Genomic DNA, 17710 nt, shown 5'->3' on the forward strand with positions numbered 1-17710 from the left:
AGAACGGACTGTGTGAAAGAGCCGTAAAGCTGTTCAATGGCCCATAATGCTGAATAAGGAACAGTGCCCTAAAAACTATTGAGAACTGAGCGTCTCTGCACTGTACAGTTACTGTATGTGTATAAGCAGAGGTCATCAGAATTTTACCCATGGACAGAGAGGCTCTATACCAACTAGCCTCAAAAAAAAGTCTGTTCACTTGGCAGAAATAAAACGCATTTTTTGCGCACATTTTAGGCGAGTGTAGGAGAGTTTTGCGTTAGCCAGAAAGCTCCAATCAGAAATGCAATCCAGAAGGGTTTTTTTTTTCTGCCTCTGAACATTGAGTTTAAAATACGCCTCAAATAATCCTAATGTGCATGGACATATAGAATAACATTGAGCTACTTCAACAAGCAGAACACAAAACGCCTGTAGAAGTAGCGATTTTTAAGCCAGTGTGCATAGAACTGAATACAGTGCGACTCTGCTTCAGATAAGAAAAAGCAGCATCACAAGACAACCTGATGATGTCATCATATTACACCAAAGGTGATTTCACTTTGGAGCCAGTACCAAACTCCCAATCACACCGCCACTATTTTACAACCGCAAACCCATATGGTCCATAGTATCAGCGAAGGCGAAACTGCTATAAAGATTTGACCGAGATATAAACTTACATTGCAAAGCCAATAAAAAGAGTTTGCATGTGACACCGCTTCCGCCTACAAGGCACTTTACCCTGACCATACTGTCATAGAAGTTCTTTTTCCAGCAGTTATCATAATGCTCTCCTTAGCGCTTTTGTTGCTAGGAAAAACATTTTTTGGCAGTTAGGCTACGTTCACATGTTAGCGTAGCGGACCGCGGGCAGAATCACCGCGGTTCTGCCCGCGATCCGGAAATCATTGCAAATCGCAGGACACCTTTGCGTTGCCGTTGATTTATAATGGCACCCCAAACGCTGTGTGATGTTGCCGTGATTACTGTCTGCCGAATCGCGGTAACATCGCGCAAACAAAATGATGGTCATGCGTCCCGCGATTTTGTTTGTGCGATGTTACTGCGATTCGGCAGGCGGAAATCGCGGCAACATCGCACAGCGTTTGGGGTGCCATTGCAAATCAACGGCAACGCACAGGCCTCCCGCGATTTGCAATGATTTCCAGATCGCGGGCAGAACCGCAGTGATTCTGCCCGCGGTCCGCTACGCTAACATGTGAACGTAGCCTCAAGGAAACGTAGTGCTTTCTAGCTCAGATAGGCCAAACTTACACTTGCAGCAGCCTATGCCACCTCTCTGAAAAGTGATTCTTGGTGGATTGGATCTCTTTTCAAGGGCGTGTGACAGGTTGGGAGGAGGCGGTATGTCACCTCCTCACTGCCTGTTTCAACCCTGCAAAACCCGCGCCGCAACCACATGCTTTGCACACAGTTGCAGTATAGCCCCACTTAATTAGGTCACACTCAGTGGCGGTACTGCTCACTAATTACAACAGGGTGGATAATTGGTGCGCAGATTGTGTACAACCTAGTCCAGCTGTCTGTGCACCTTAAGCAGGGCATTAAAAATGCAGCTCAACCGCCTATTTTTACCACCCCCATCTGCAAGCTTTAATGAGCCCTTACGAAAGGCATTTTCTGCAGCATATGGAGCTAGGCACTAAATCACCAGCGGATCCCATTCAACTGCTGCTTACCATAGCACAGTCTGTAGCTGCATAGACAGATATTGTAGTCAGCGAAGACCCCATTCACACTTGGGAATGGGGCCATTAGTAATTACATGTGGGAGACGCACGGTTTCAGTGATTACATACATAGTCCGCTTGAAACAAGACACAAGTCCATCTGGCTCAACCAATAAAAAAAATAAAAAAAACACAACAGTAATGAAAACCCAACCATACAATCCCATATACACAATCCTATACCCGCAGTTGATCCAGAGGAAGGCAAAATAAACCCCTGCAAAGCATGATCCAATTTGCTACAGCAGGAGAAAAAAAACAAAAAACCTTTCTGATCCCCCGAGAGGCAGTTAAATATTCCCTGGATCAACTTTACCTATAAATATTAGTACCCACTTATATTAAGTCAGGGCTTGACAAATTTTCCTGAAATCTAGGAGCCAGCTAAAAAGGTTAGGAGCCAGTTTTTTTTTTTTTTTTTTTAAACTAACAACCAAGCTTTATTTAATAAAACGGATACTAAATTTACACATAAATACGACTAGAACCCCACTCTCTTCTAGCGCAATTAGATGAAAACAGACTGTCTGTCTCTTTCCATCCGATGCCATCTGATCCGATCCACGGGATGGATAGAAAATAGAACCACCATCCGTCTGCTTTTGGCGGACAGGATCATGAATCCATGCTGTCTGTTGCTTAAATTATTTTTTTCCAGCAAGAACTCATGTATGTGGTGAAGCAAGTGAGCTGAAGAAAGTATTTAATACATTTGTCTTCTCTTTGTCCCAAGTCACCCTCTCCAGATTGTTTTTTAAAGGGCCTACATGCTCAGACCCAACCTTTTTACTATTAATATATTTGAATAATTTTTTGAGGTTTGTCCTACTATCTTTTGCAATCTGTCGTTCATTTTGAATTTTTGCGTCCTTGATTTCCTTTTTACATATTCTGTTATACTCTTTGTAACAATTAAACGATGATAGTGTTCCCTCATTTTTATATTTTTTAAAAGCTCTTTTCTTTTTATATATAGCTTTTTTTAACTTTGGCCATGAGCCACATAAGTTTAAAAGGCTAAAAATAAAACCTATTACCCATGGGAATATACTTTGCACTGATTTTAATATCGCTTTAGGCTGCCCTTACATGTCAGCAGAGCCACCCATGCCTCACATTTCGGCTGAAGCTGCTCAAATTCAAGCTATGTATGGCTAGCTTTAGGCCTCATGTATACAGATGTCTTTAGGCAGAAAATTCGCCCAATGTAAAAAAAAAAAAAAACGAAAGTGATGCATTTATGAAAAAAATGTACGAGGATATGCAGGTACATATCGCCAAAAGATTGGTTGCATTTGTGCCAACCCCTACCATTGCATTAGAATAACTGACCCATAAAGCTCAGGAAGAAAGCGGATATATTTAGGCCTCATGCATCATGGGCCTGACGTATGAGGCTTCGGCATTTAGATGAGGGTGGAAAGTACAGGCGCACCGTCCAGCTCCACTGACGGCAACCTGTGAAACTCTATGAGAGGTTGGCAGCTGTTGCAGCTGGAGGGTGCACAGAATGGTACAAAGTTAAGGGCAGCATGCGCCCAGGGACGAATGTCTGCAACACAGTCTGCGTTTTCAGCATTCATTCCTAGGGCATATTGCCCTAAACGTTAGTATTGCTTGGTGCCCTGGCCATCTGCAGCAGCTTTCAGACTCTCAGAGTTTTATAGGCTGCCAGCAGCAGGGCTAGATGGTGCTCTTTAACACCAGGCTCTCATGCACTGGGAATAGACGCCCAGGGGTTGATTTATTAAAGTGGTTGTAAATCCCCCTCTCTAACTTGTACCTATAAGTAAGCCTATAATAAGGCTTACCTATAGGTACTGTAAATATATCCTAAACTTGCACTATGGAGGAGACATTTACCGTATAGTGCGCTCTGAAAGAACGGCCAATGCTGCGGCTCCAGCCAGTAGCACAGCCAGAGTCCGCAGACCCGGAAGGAAGATGGGTGAAGATGGATGTGGCCTCCAGTGGGAAAAACGAGGGCTTCGTTTGGAGGCAAGTGTCACATAATGTGCTAATAAGCGATGCATACTAGCACATTATGCCTTTACTTTTAAGGTAACAAAAAAAAAAAAAAAAATCACTGAGTTTACTTTCTCTTTAAGACTGGAGTGCAAAATCTGGTGCAGCAGCATAGTTTTTTTGTCAAAGCTTAAAGTGGTTGTAAACACACAAGTTTTTTTTACCTTCATGCATTGCATGCATGAAGGTAAAAAAAACCTTCAGTGTGCAGCCCCCCTCAAATACTTACCCAAGCCCCTCTTGATCCAGCGATGTCCACGAGAGCCTTGCCTCGCACTCCTGATTGGCTATTGGCTCCCACTGCTGTCAATCACAACCAGTGAGACAATCAGGAGATGGAGGGGGCGGAGCCGAACCACAGTTCCGTCTGTGAATGGACACACAAAGCAGCAGCTCAGGTGCCCCCATAGCAAACTGCTTGCTGTGGGGGATCCCGGCAGGAGGGAGGAGCCAGGAGTGCTGGCAGGGGACCCAAGAGGAGGAGAGTCTGGGCCACTCGCTGCAAAACCACTGCACAGAGCAGATAAGTATAACATGTTTATTAGTTTAATGATAAAATAAAAGCTTTACAATCACTTTAACTGAACAAGCTGAAGTTAGAAGCCGATTGGCTACCCTGCACAGCTGCACCAGATTTTGCACAGTTTTAGTAAATCAACCCCACAGTGTGCACGAGGCCTAAGGCCCCTTTCACACAGGCGGACCGTTGCGATCCGCCTGTCCGTTTTTTTTTTTTAGCAGATCTGAACGGTCACCCTATGCATGTCTATGGGGCATCGGATGTCAGCGGAGACATGCCCGCTGACATCCGATCCAATCCAATCCCTCAAATCTGGACGGATGGAAACCCTATTTTCCATCCGTCCAGCAGATCGGATGAGAATGGGCAGACGGTCCGTTCCCATTCCATTCCACCATAGAGATGCATGGGGACCTGACAGCTGTGTCTCTGCACACAGCACGGAGAACAGCTGTCATCCTACTGCTCAGCGGGGGATCGGCGGATCGATCCCCCGCTGAAAAAAATGGAGTCCGCCCACAGACTCTACAGTGTGAAAGAGCCCTTAGAGTTTACACAGGTTTTATTTTCTTTTAATTCTCTCACATGTATGACCATTAGATCTACGGACACCCCATAAACCATTTGTATAGAGAAAGATCAGTCATTTCCAGAAATGTCATAGGAGGTCATGTAACGCAGCGGTTAGGATTCAGACGTCATCTTTTTGTGTAAACATAAAATAAAACATTAAAATATACAGCAACATTTTTCTTCTTCTAAAAGTAGAGCCAGGGTGCTCAAAAATATTTGTTTTTCTCCCATTTGCACCTTAGAAGAATGTCAGTAAACCTGTTTCTACCATCAGAAGAATCGGATTCCAAGAAAAAGATGAAAAGTTACAAAGCAAACTTTTCACATAGAAATTCTACACCAGGTGTAAAGACTCCTTCATAGCAAACACACACTACAAAAAGGTCAGCTGCTAAAATAGTGTTACAATGCTGACTAGGTGCCACCAGGAAAAGAAAACAAAAATTATATATACTGTGTAATATATATATATATATATAGGTTAAAAAGTGTTCCTTTTATTTTGTTAGGTGTGTGTGTGTGTGTGTATATATATATATATATATATATATATATATATATATATATATATACACACACACACACACACATCTAAAAAAATAAAATAAAAGGAACACTTTTTAACCAGAGTACAGCATCAAGTCAATTAAACTCCTGGGATATTGATCTGTTCAATTAAAGCGGAGTTCCAGCCATTTACTCACCTGTCCAACGGTCCAGCGATGCGGCCGCCAGAAGCCTCGATCCTCTCCCTCGGCATCACTGCTGTGGGCACCCGGCTGTTACAGTTTGCAGCTTCAAAGCCGGGTACCCACTGCGCATGCGCGAGTCGCGCTGCGCGCCGTGATTGGCCGGCAATCTTCTGGGACCTCTGACGTGTCCCAGAAGATTGCAGGGAGGGAGGGGGAGAGGAGAACTTCCGCTCAGGGCGCCGCGGCGCTCCGAGCGGAAGTGGGAGCGGGTACCTGTCAAAACTAGGTACCCACTCCCCCCCCAAAAAATGACATGCCAAATGTGGCATGTCGGGGGGTCAGGACTCCCTAAAGCGGAAGTTCCACTTTTGGGTGGAACTCCGCTTTAAGTAGCAGATGGAGTTGTTAATCAGTTTCAGCTGCTTTGGTGTTAATGAAATAACAGGTGCACTAGATGGGCTACAATGAGCCAATTCCCAAAACAGGAATGGTTTTACAGGTGGGGGCCACTGCCATTTTTTTCCCTACTCCTCTTTTCTGACTGTTTTTCACTAGTTTTGCATTTGGCTAGGGTCAGTGTCACTACTGGTAGTATGAGGCGATACCTGGACCCTATAGAGGTTGCACAGGCAGTCCAACTCCTCCAGGATGGCACATCAATAAATGCCATTGCCAGATTGTTTGCTGCGCCTCCCAGCAGTTTCAAGAGCATGGAGGAGATTCCAGAAGACAGACAGTTACTCCAGGAGAGCTGGACAGGGCTGTAGGTGGTCCTTAACCCATCAGCAGGACCGGTATCTGCACCTTTGTGCAAGGAGGAACAAGATGAGCACTGCCAGAGCCCTACAAAATGACCTCCAGCAGGCAACTGGTGTGAATGTCTCTGACCAAACATTCAGAAACAGATTTCATGAGGGTGGCCTGACGTCCTCTATTGGGCCCTGTGCTCACTGCCCGGCACAGTGGAGCTCAATTGGCATTTGCCATTGAACACCAGAATTGGCAGATCCACCACTGACACCCTGTGCTTTTCACAGATGAGAGCAGGTTCACCCTAGGCACACATTTGTTGCCAGTGGTTTACACATTAAGTCTCGGTTCACACTACGGCGATCCGACTTAGGGGGCGACCTGTGTTCGGCACGACTTGCACGGACTTCATAAAATGAATGTCTATGCAAGTCGCTCCAGGTCGCCCCGAAGTAGTCAGGACCCTTTTTCTAAGTCGGAGCGACTTGTGTCGCTCCTATTAGAACCGGTCCTGTACTACACTATGGGACGCGACGGTGCGTGACTTGTCAGGCTGACCAAGTCGCCTGACAAGTCGTATTAGTGTGAATGGAGACTCATGGCTGTGTGTTGAGTTATTTTGAGGGGACAACAAATATACATTGTTTTACAAGCTGTACACTCACTACTTTACATTGTAGCAAAGTGTAATTTCTTCAGTGTTGTCACATGAAAAGATAGAGAATAAAATATTTACAAAAATGTGAGGGGTGTACTCACTTTTGTCAGATACCGTGTATGTATGTATAAACACACACACACACACACACTATATTGTCAAAAGTATTGGGACGCCTGCCTTTACATGAACTTTAATGGCATCCCAGTCTTTGCTAAAATTCATCCTAAAGGTGTTCTATCGCAGTGGTTCTCAACCCTGGCCTACAGGGCCCACTAACAGGCCAGATTTTAGGTATTACCTTGGGGAGATGCAGACTAGAATACTGCAATCACTGAGCAGCAAATTATATCACCTGGGATGTATGTAGGCCAGGGTTGAGGACCACTGTTCTATCGGGTTGAGGTCAGGACTCTGTGCAGGCCAGTCAAGTTCCTCCACCCCAAACTGCCTCATCCATGTCTTTATGGACCTTGCTTTGTGCACTGGTCCAAAATCATTTGGTGGAGAGAAGATTATGGTATGGGGTTGGGCTTGGCCCCTTAGTTCAATGGAAGTGACATCTTAAGGCGTCAGCATACCAAGACAATTTGGACAATTTCATGCTCCCAACTTTGGGCATGGCCCCTTCCTGTTCCAACATGACTGCACACCAGTGCTCAAAGCAAGGTCCATAAAGACATGGATGACCGAGTTTGGGGTGGAGGAACTTGACTGGACTGATAGAACACCTTTGGGATGAATTTGAGCGGAGACTGTGAGCCAGGCCTTCTCATCCAACATCATGCCTGACCTCACAAATGCACTTCTGGAAGAATGGTCAAACATTCCCATAGACACACTCCTAAACCTTGTGGACAGCCTTCCCAGAAGAGTTGAAGCTGTTATAGCTGCAAAAGGTGGGCCAACTCAATATTGAACCCATATACGGACTTATGCTGGCCATACACTAGCCAAAAAATCGTTGGAAAATCTGTCATTTGGTCCGATCGTTCGTTTTTCGTCCAGTTAATGGGCACAAATAGAAAATCGTTTTTAACTTTCCAGAGTTGAAAAATTGAAGAAATAATTTTTGAAAATTCTGCCGAACGAACGATAAATTAAAAGGTTAATGTGTTTCTCGGACGACCTGTTTGTATTAGGCCTATGTGACAAACTGAACGAAAAACATCCATTTATCCTTCGAAATTTGGTCATTACATGATGGCACGATCGTCTGCTCTCACAGCCGATTTTTCGTTTTTCAAAAATGAGTTTTCGACTAGTGTATGGCCAGCTTAAAGCGGAGTTCCACCCTGAAAAATGTTTTCACTGTCCGCTTGCTCTAAATTACCTGTAAAACAATTGGGATAATTACATTTTTTTTTTTATTTTTTTATTCACTTACCTTGTTTTTAAAGAAAATATACTTACCTTCCTTCCTCCCTCTGCGGCGGCGGCCCACCGTCCCTTCCTGGCTTGCATTGACTCCCGAGAGCTGAGCGTCATCGCTCCCAGGAATCAATGCGCCTTCACCGACCCCGCTCATCACTTCCGGTGCAGGCGCATCATTCCCTGCTAAACAGCTTCTGGGCATGCCCAGAAGCTGTGTAGGGATGACGCACCTGCGCCGGAACTGACGAGCGGGGCCGGTGCAGGGCATTCTGGGACCGAAGAGGACGCCCTGGCTTCAGCTGCCCACACCTGAGATGGCAGCGCTGGAGAAGAATTTAGCTCGTTTAGCACTTTAGATTTCATTCATTTCAATGGCCAGAATAAGTTACTATTCTGGCCAATAAAATGAATGAATGCCTAAACACTTGATACACCTGAACAAATCCAAGCACAGCTTTAGGAGAGTTTGTAACACTGCTTTTTTCCTGTCAGAGCGCTCAGAAGAGCCCAGTATGCATGAGGCCTACATAAGGTTTAAAACAATTGTTGACTTGACCCCATTATCTATTGGAAAATCATACGAATGTCTCAACAATGAAACGTTTAAACAAAATTTTGGTGGTGTGCGACCGACCAGCATTCTACAATCACCAGAGTCCCCAGCTATGACAGGAATGTGAACAACCGCATTCCACAGGATACAAAGTCTAATGGCAGCTCTGCTACGCAGACAGACAGTAATAATAGGTGTCCGCTGAAAACAAAACTGCTACCACCCCACAACAATCCCATCCTTGGCCATGGAAGGCTACCTGCAGACCAGGCCCTTAGCCCTGCGTTCAAGATATACGTCCCGAACGCATCTGGTGCTAAACACAAATACCACAGTGTTCAATTATACAGAGTTCACTGCCGTCGTGTATTTCAGCCTAGGATAGACTTTGACAGGCTGCAGACAGCAGAGCCGGACGCTGAACCCGTGTGTGGTCCAGGTACACGAAAAACGCCAGGATTGGACGCACATTGGTCAAACACCTAGTGTGCTAATAGCCTAAGTGCCGGTTCACGTATATGCAATGTCAGACATCGCAAATCACTGCTCTGCAAATCACATGCGATGTCTGTGCGATGCGCATTCACCCATACCGATTGTATAGCAGTGTAAAACTATCAGCGCAAAAGTGATAAATATAAATACAATCGTGCCATAAAATAATTGCAGTGCAACAAAATCTTACAGAGTCCGGCTGCTAACACAAAACAGTGTTATTCACTCCACAAACAAAACTAAAACCATATACAGTGCATTGCAACAAAATCTTACAGAGTCCGGCTGCTAGCACTCTATATGGTTTTACATACAGATTGTATGGCTTAAAGCGGAGTTCTGGCCTCAAAATCAACTTTTCACCATCCGCTTGCTTTAATGTACCTGAAAAAGAATTGGATAATTTACTTTTTTTTTTTTTGATTTACTTACCTTGTTTTTAACTACTTAAGCCCCGGAGGATTTTCCTGCTAAACGACCAGGGGGTATTTTGCGATTCGCACTGCGTGACTTTAACAGACAATTGCGCGGTCGTGCGACACTGTATCTAAACGAATTTGGCGTCCTTTTTTTCCCACAAACAGAGCTTTCTTTTGGTGGTATTTGATCACCCGTGCGATTTTTACTTTTTGCGCTATAAACAAAAAAAGAGCGTACATTTTGCAAAAATAACAATATTTTTCACATTTTTTTATATGAAATTCCCCCCAAAAAAAATGTAAAAATCAAAATTTTTTAAAATTTTCGGCCAATTTGTTTTATGCTACCTATGTTTGGTAAAAAAAAAAAAAAAAAAAAAAAAAAAAAAAAAAAAAAAAAATCGCAAAAAGCGTATTTTGATTGGTTTGCGCAAAAGTTATCGCGTTTACTAACTAAGGGAAAGATTTCTGTCATTTTTGGTGTTTTTTTTTTTAACGTGTAATGGCGGCGATCTGCGATTTTTTTTGCGGTACTGCGACATTGGGGCGGACAGATCGGACCCTTGACTGACATTTTTGACACTTTTGGGGTTACCAGTGACATTACTACAGTAATCAGTGCTATACATATGCACTGTTACTGTAAAAATACACTGGTAGTGAAGGGGTTAACTTTATTTGGGAGGGAGGGGCTGTGTGTGTCCCTAGGGGCGTGCTTTCTACTGTGATTGGTTGTGGCTTGAGCTGTAAGGACACTGATCAACGGATCTACATATTAGATCCATGTGATCAGTGTTTTTACAGCGAGGAGAATGACAGGCGGCTTGTTTACACAAGCTGCCTGACATTCTCCCTCTCCCCCGCCGATCGCCGAGTGACCGGCGGACATCGGGTCCGCTGGTCACACGCGCGGGGGGGTCCGTGACCGCGCGGGCGCGCGCTCGCCCCCCAGAGCCTCACAGGCGAGCGACGTAGACCTACGTCACTCTGCCTGTGAGGGGCTGACTGCCGCAGTAAATATACTGTGAGCAGTCGGCAAGCGGTTAATGAAAATATACTTACCTTCCTGGTAAAACATCATTGTGGCAATTCTGCCTGCGATCCGAAACGCCTATATGTGAACGGAGCTTTTTGCCTGCGTTCCCCGCTGGTTCAGCAGCCCATTCAAATGATGAATAGCTGTGCCCCCATAGCAACCCCCAGATGTGAACCTAGATTAGGCCCAGTTCACACCACAGAAATGCAGTCCGGATGCTTTTCTGCATGTGCGTTTTTGATGCGTTCCAGTGCTTCCCCCCCCCCTCTTTTTTCTTAACCTAAAAAAAAAAAAAAAAAGGACATTTGTGCTCCAGTTCATTTTACCACATTCCATTACAGCCCAGTGCAGAGAAAAATGCAGCATGTTTTACTTTTTTTCCTGGAACTGGAACGCACTGGCCACACTGGTGTGAACTATGCCGTTGAAAACTATATAACCTACTATCTATGCGTTTGTGATGCAGAAAAAAACACACACACTGGACTGCATGTGGTGCGAACTGGCCCTTTTAGGCTAGACTTGTGACAAGTCTAGCCTAAAAGGGCCAGTTCGCACCACATGCAGTCCAGTGTGTGTGTTTTTTTCTGCATCACAAACGCATAGATAGTAGGTTATATAGTTTTCAACGGCATAGTTCACACCAGTGTGGCCAGTGCGTTCCAGTTCCAGGAAAAAAAGTAGAACGGGTGGTGGCTGCTGCTAGGCCGTACCTGTTCTTGCACCCCTAACCACCTGCAGGCAAAGACGTGCTGCAGTTTAGGAGATGCATAGGGGTGCTGCTAATCCTAATGGCACCCCCACGCACTGGAAGTAGCACGTGCACTGAGAACCACATTGCACTTACAGTTTCTGTGTGGGTCGTGTTTTTAGAAAAGGGTCAGAGACTGTTTCTCTGCGTTTTTGGGAGGTACAGCAGCCCATGCAGCAACGCACAGATGTGAACCTACTAGATTTAGGCCCCTTTCACACGGGCGATCCGATCGTCAAGTTTTTTAGGCGGCCCGGATCGGATGCTCCATGCAGCAGCGGAGGTCAGTGGAGACATCTCCGCTGACACCCGCTGCTATCCGATCCGATCCTGTCTGTGAAATCCAGACGGATGTAAACCCTATTTTTCATCCGTCTAGCGGATGGGATCGGATGAGAACAGACAGGCAGTCCATTTTCATCTGATCTCCCCATAGAGGACAGCGGGGATCTGACAGCTCCGTCTCTGCACACAGAGTGGAGATGGATCTGTCATCCGCCTGCTCAGTGGGGATCGGCGGATCCATCCCCCGCTGAGCAGAACAGACTCAGTCGGCGGATGCGCCCGTGTGAAAGGACCCTTAGATGGGATTTGTAAAAAAAATAAAAATAATGAACAGTTAGGATAGACATGTGTCTAAGCCTCGGTTTCCACTAGTGCGGCTACAAAGTCGTGCTACTTCTAGCACGACTTCGTAGCAAAAGTAAACTGCGGCTTCAGTTAGACTTGTCCCTCATATATAGAGGGAAGTCGCGCTCAAAAGTAGTACACGATTTACTTTTGAGGTCGCGGCAACTGAAGCCGCGGCAGTGGAAACGGGCCCCATTGAAAACAATGGGTTTTGACTTGCTGTGCGACTTGACATGTGTCAAGTCGCACTAGTGGAAACCGAGCCTAAGAGCCCATTCAGACAGGGGTGACACGACTTGCTGAGGCGACCTCGGCGCGACATGCACGGACTTCATATAATTGAAGTCAATGCAAGTCGCCTCCAGGTCGCCCCAAAGTAGTACAGGACCCTTTTTCTAAGTCGGAGCGACTTGTGTCGCTCCTATTAGAACGGGTCCTGTGCTAATCAATGGCAGGCGACCGACCGCGACTTGTCAGGCGACCAAGTCGCCTGACAAGTCGCGCTAGTGTGAATGGACCCTAAAGCCCCGTACACACGTACCGATCGTCAGCCGAACGATCGGCCATCTTTTGTCCAGGGCTGTCGTGTCTGTTGAAAAGTGCAAAAGACTGCACAAGAATTTTGTCGGCCAACAACAGCCGACTGCAGAAGTGATGTCATGTGATGGTTAACTTTCCCTGTGTTTTTTCTTTTCTGAGCATGCCCAGTCTTGCTAATCTGCTGTCTGTCAGCCGAATTCTGTACTGACAGGCGAACAATCGGCCGTTCTGATGTCGGCATACAAAAATTTTCATGCTTGCACGACAGATTCTTTTCGGCCGAAAGTGCGCTGTCGGCTGTCGGAAGCATCATACTAACAAGCCTACAATCGGCAGATCGGTCGTCGGCCGAAGCTTTTCAGCCGACGATCGGTAGGTGTGTACGGGCCTTAAATCTCCCTTGCCCCTGAAGCCCGATCTGCGCTCAGATTGCATTCCAGAGGCTATTCACAGGCGGCGAGGAAGCGATGTGACAACTCCTCACCCCTAGAGATGGGCTCAGGTGTGTTCTGGATTCTAGTCCTAACCCACCTACCCGATCCCGCCTGGAAGCTGACACTTCACACAGCGAGACATTTCCCGGTCCACAACCACACAGATTAGGAAATGTCTCACTGCCTGTGATTGGCCGTGTGAAGTGCCGGTGTAACGTTAACCACTTAAGCCCCGGAAGATTTTACCCCCTTCCTGACCAGGGGGTATTTTGCGATTCGGCACTGCGTGAATTTAACGGACAATTGCGCGGTCGTGCGACGCTGTACCTAAACGAATTTGACGTCCTTTTTTTCCCACAAACAGAGCTTTCTTTTGGTGGTATTTGATCACCTGTGCGATTTTTTGATCACGCGCGATAAACAAAAAAAGAGCGTCAATTTTGCAAAAATAACAATATTTTTCACATTTTTTTATATGAAATTCCCCCCAAAAAAAAAGTAAAAATCAAAATTTTTTAAAATTTTCGGCCAATTTGTTTTATGCTACATATGTTTGGTAAAAAAAAAAAAAATCGCAAAAAGCGTATTTTGATTGGTTTGCGCAAAAGTTATCGCGTTTACTAACAAAGGGAAAGATTTTTGTCATTTTTGTCGTTTTTTTTTCGCAGGCGATCTGCGATTTTTTTTGCGGTACTGCGACATTGCGGCGGACAGATCGGACCCTTGACTGACATTTGTGACACTTTTGGGGTTACCAGTGACATTTCTACAGTAATCAGTGCTATACATATGCACTGTTACTGTAAAAATACACTGGTTGTGAAGGGGTTAACTTTATTTGGGAGGGAGGGGCTGTGTGTATCCCTAGGGGCGTGCTTTCTACTGTGATTGGCTGTGGCTTGAGCTGTAAGGACACTGATCAACGGATCTACATACTAGATCCGTTTGATCAGTGTCTTTACAGCGAGGAGAATGACAGGTGGCTTGTTTACACAAGCTGCCTGACATTCTCCCTCTACCCCGCCGATCGCCGAGTGACCGGCGGACATCGGGTCCGCTGGTCACACGCGCGGGGGGGTCCGTGACCACGCGGGAGCGGGGGCGCACGCTCGCTTCCTAGACCCTCACAAGCTAGTGACGTAGCCCTACGTCACTTTGCCTGTGAGGGGCTGACTGCCGACGTAGATCGGCGTTAGGCAGTCGGCAAGTGGTTAAAAAACCATACCCCGTGAAGAAACCATACCCTCGTCACTTCCGGTCTGAAACAGCTGAGCAGCGCAGTAGTGCGCATGCTCAGAGCCCCGGATACGTGATTGAAGAAGAAAGAATTTGAGAAGTGCGCATGCTCGGTGGGCATGAAATTATCACGGCACTGTTTCTAATGTTATACTTGCGGCGGGTACATTAAAACACTTCGGGTGCAACATAAATCATCTCCTCTCCTATCGCTGTAACATCCCTCATCTCCGGTAATAAACATAAGACTTTAAAGTGGAAGTAAACCCTCCTATCATTTTCAGCCAAGGGAGCCGCCATCTTGGCCTCTGTTTAATTTTCTGTTTGAGTGCCGGTTCACACTTGTGCGGCTTGCGAGATCGCATGTAATTCGAAGCGCACTGCTCCTTCATTACATGCGATCTGAAGTGCGGATGCGAGTTCAGCCATACACTTTGTATGGCTGAATTCGCACTGTATCCGCACCAAACACGCACATGAGGCATTTTTTCAGCCGCATCAGAATCGGATCGCACAGTGGTTCACACTTGTGCGATCCGATCCTGTGCGAACTGTCAGATCGCACTGCGATATGCGATCAAACTGGGGGTGTCGTTAACATTTAAGTGACACCCCCTGCTGCATATTCGCAGCCTTCCCGCATCGCACAAGTGTGAACCGGCACTTACTGTTTTGCCATGATGCTCCACCTGTGACCAGTTATGACACCAGCCATTGGATGGTTTGACGGTTTGGTTGTGAGCACAACCAATGTGACAGTTAGCATTTCTGGCATGCCGGGAATGTAAATGTTTTTTTTTTTTGGGTTTATGTTGTGGTGCATCTGTCAGCAAAAAAAAAAAAAAAAAAACACGTAGAGAGGAATTTAGTGCCATAGGAGGTCCAGCGCCCAGCTACGCTGTCAATGTCTATGGACGCTGTACTGGTGGTGCCCATGTTTCAGGTCCTGTGCGTTTCCAGAACGCAGGGCTGGATGCTGCACCTGTCCCTCCCAAGGCTAAAAAGCCGGGAGGGATAACTTCTAGATGGCCCTGTGTGCAAGGGGCTTAAGGGAGTGCCAGTAAAACCAGGGGGGTTGGAGTTGAGCCAGGATTTTACCACCCCTTGACTGCCTACCTGAAGAACAAGCAGCAGCCGCTCAGGATCTACACACACACCACAGCAAATATTACCCCCCCCCCCCAATCGCCCTCAGTGGGCAGCACCACTGCCGAACGCAGCCCATTCAAATAAAAGCAATGCAGGAAATTGTGACGCGGTTGAGCGCCCTTTTCAGAGATAAAACAAGCGGCGAGGAGGCGACGTATCATCTGTCAGCCATTCTCTGAAAAGCGATCCATCGCAGATCACTATTCAAGGGATGGCAAGGTCTGCCGCAAATGTGAAGGAGCTCTCAGGCTGCATTTGTATTCGCCATTTAGTGAACGCAGCGCGTTTGTACGCCACGCGCTCAGGGCGGCCAATCGATTTCAATAGGCTGCCAAGCGTGCGACAAACAAAGCCAAGTATCTGATGCAGTGTCAAACTTTGTGCGCTTTTACGCCGCGCGTTCTATCACGTTTTTTTTTTGCTGCACCCGGGGTGCCTCTGACAGCGATCGGCGACGCAAGCACAACAGGTGATTTTTGTGCGTTTGCGAGAAATGATGCGATTGACACATGTTCACAAAACACTGGAGTGTGAATGAGCCCTAAAACTGGAGCAGCCCTAAAACTGTCGCAGTTCAGCATGACAGCCAATCAGCTTCCAGCTTCTGTTGGTTTGGTTTAACTTTAAAATGAAAGCTGGAAGCTGATTGGTTGCCATGCACAGCTGCTATAGACTGAGTCTATGGTGATCTCAGGTCTGCCTGTCTATGCTGAGCCCAGATAAGCTACCGATCACCGCAAACACCGACTGATAACGTGAAGTCAATGATCATCCCAGGTGTTGGATCGCAGTATACCGGACACAACAATCACCAACCGGAGGGATCGTGTCCCGTACATACCTCCTCCTCTTCACCGATCCCGGACTGCCTCCTCCTCACCGATCCCGGACTGCCTCCTCCTCCGCCGCACTCCCGGACCGAAACCATCAAAGAGTCAGGAAAACTTCTCCAGGAGTCTGAGCTGAGCATCCGTACGCATGCGCAGTCAGTCCCGGGAGAGGCAGCCCCGGTCAGGTTACAGGGAGGGCCGGCCGGTGACGTCACGGGGGAGTGAAAAGTTTTCTGTACCAAGTCCTGGCAGAGTCTCTCCTGTGACAGAAAAGACTTCTGTCTGTGACTGCTTCCTGAGTGTCCCTGATTACTTCTATGTACTACATAAGCACCACAAGTTTTATGTCAATCAGAGTCTACTGAGAATAATCCAGGGGCTCCTATGGCTGAAATTGTCTCTTGAAAATGCTAGATATCTGGCTGCCATACTAAACCACACTCTCTATGGCTAGGTTTAGACGTTCACTAAAAACCTCCTGCGTTCGGATAAAAGTGACCTGCGTTCAGATTAAGTGACAGGCAGTGGGTAGGAGATGGGACTCTTCCTCACTTCCTGGTTTATCCCCATTTTTGGTGAACAAACGCAGTTGCTGTGGAAGGTCCTATTTAACCACTTTACCACCGGAGGATTTTGCTGTCTTACGTCCGGGCCACTTTTTGCGATTCGGCGCTGTGCGACTTTAACTGACAATTGCGCGGTCGTGCGACGCCGTACCCAAACGTAATTTAGGTCCTTTTTTCCCCACAAACAGGGCTTTCTTTTGGTGGTATTTGATCACCTGTGCGATTTTTACTTTTTGCGCTATAAACAAAAAAAGAGCAACAATTTTGAAAAAATAACAATATTTTTCAAATTTTTTTATATGAAATTCCCCCCCAATAAAAATGTAAAAATCAAATTTTTTTATCATTTTAGGCCAATTTGTTTTCTGCTACATATGTTTAGTAAAAAAAAATCACAAAAAGCGTATTTTGATTGGATTGCGCAAAAGTTATTGTGTTTACTAACTTAGGGAAAGATTTCTGTCGTTTTTGGTGTTTTTTTTTAACGAGTAATGGCGGCGATCTGCGACATTGCGGCGGACAGATCGGACCCCTGACTGACATTTTTGACACTTTTGGGGGTACCAGTGACATTACTACAGTAATCAGTGCTATATATATGCACTGTTACTGTAAAAATGACACTGGCAGTGAAGGGGTTAACTTTTTTTGAGAGGGAGGGGTTAAGTGTGTCCCTAGGGGCGTGCTTCTAACTGTGATTGGATGTGGCTTGAGGTGTAAGAACAGTGATCAACGGTCCTACATAG

This window comes from Pelophylax lessonae (assembly GCF_965119305.1).
Source record: "Pelophylax lessonae genome assembly, chromosome: 12".
NCBI classification, from domain to species: Eukaryota; Metazoa; Chordata; class Amphibia; order Anura; family Ranidae; genus Pelophylax; species Pelophylax lessonae.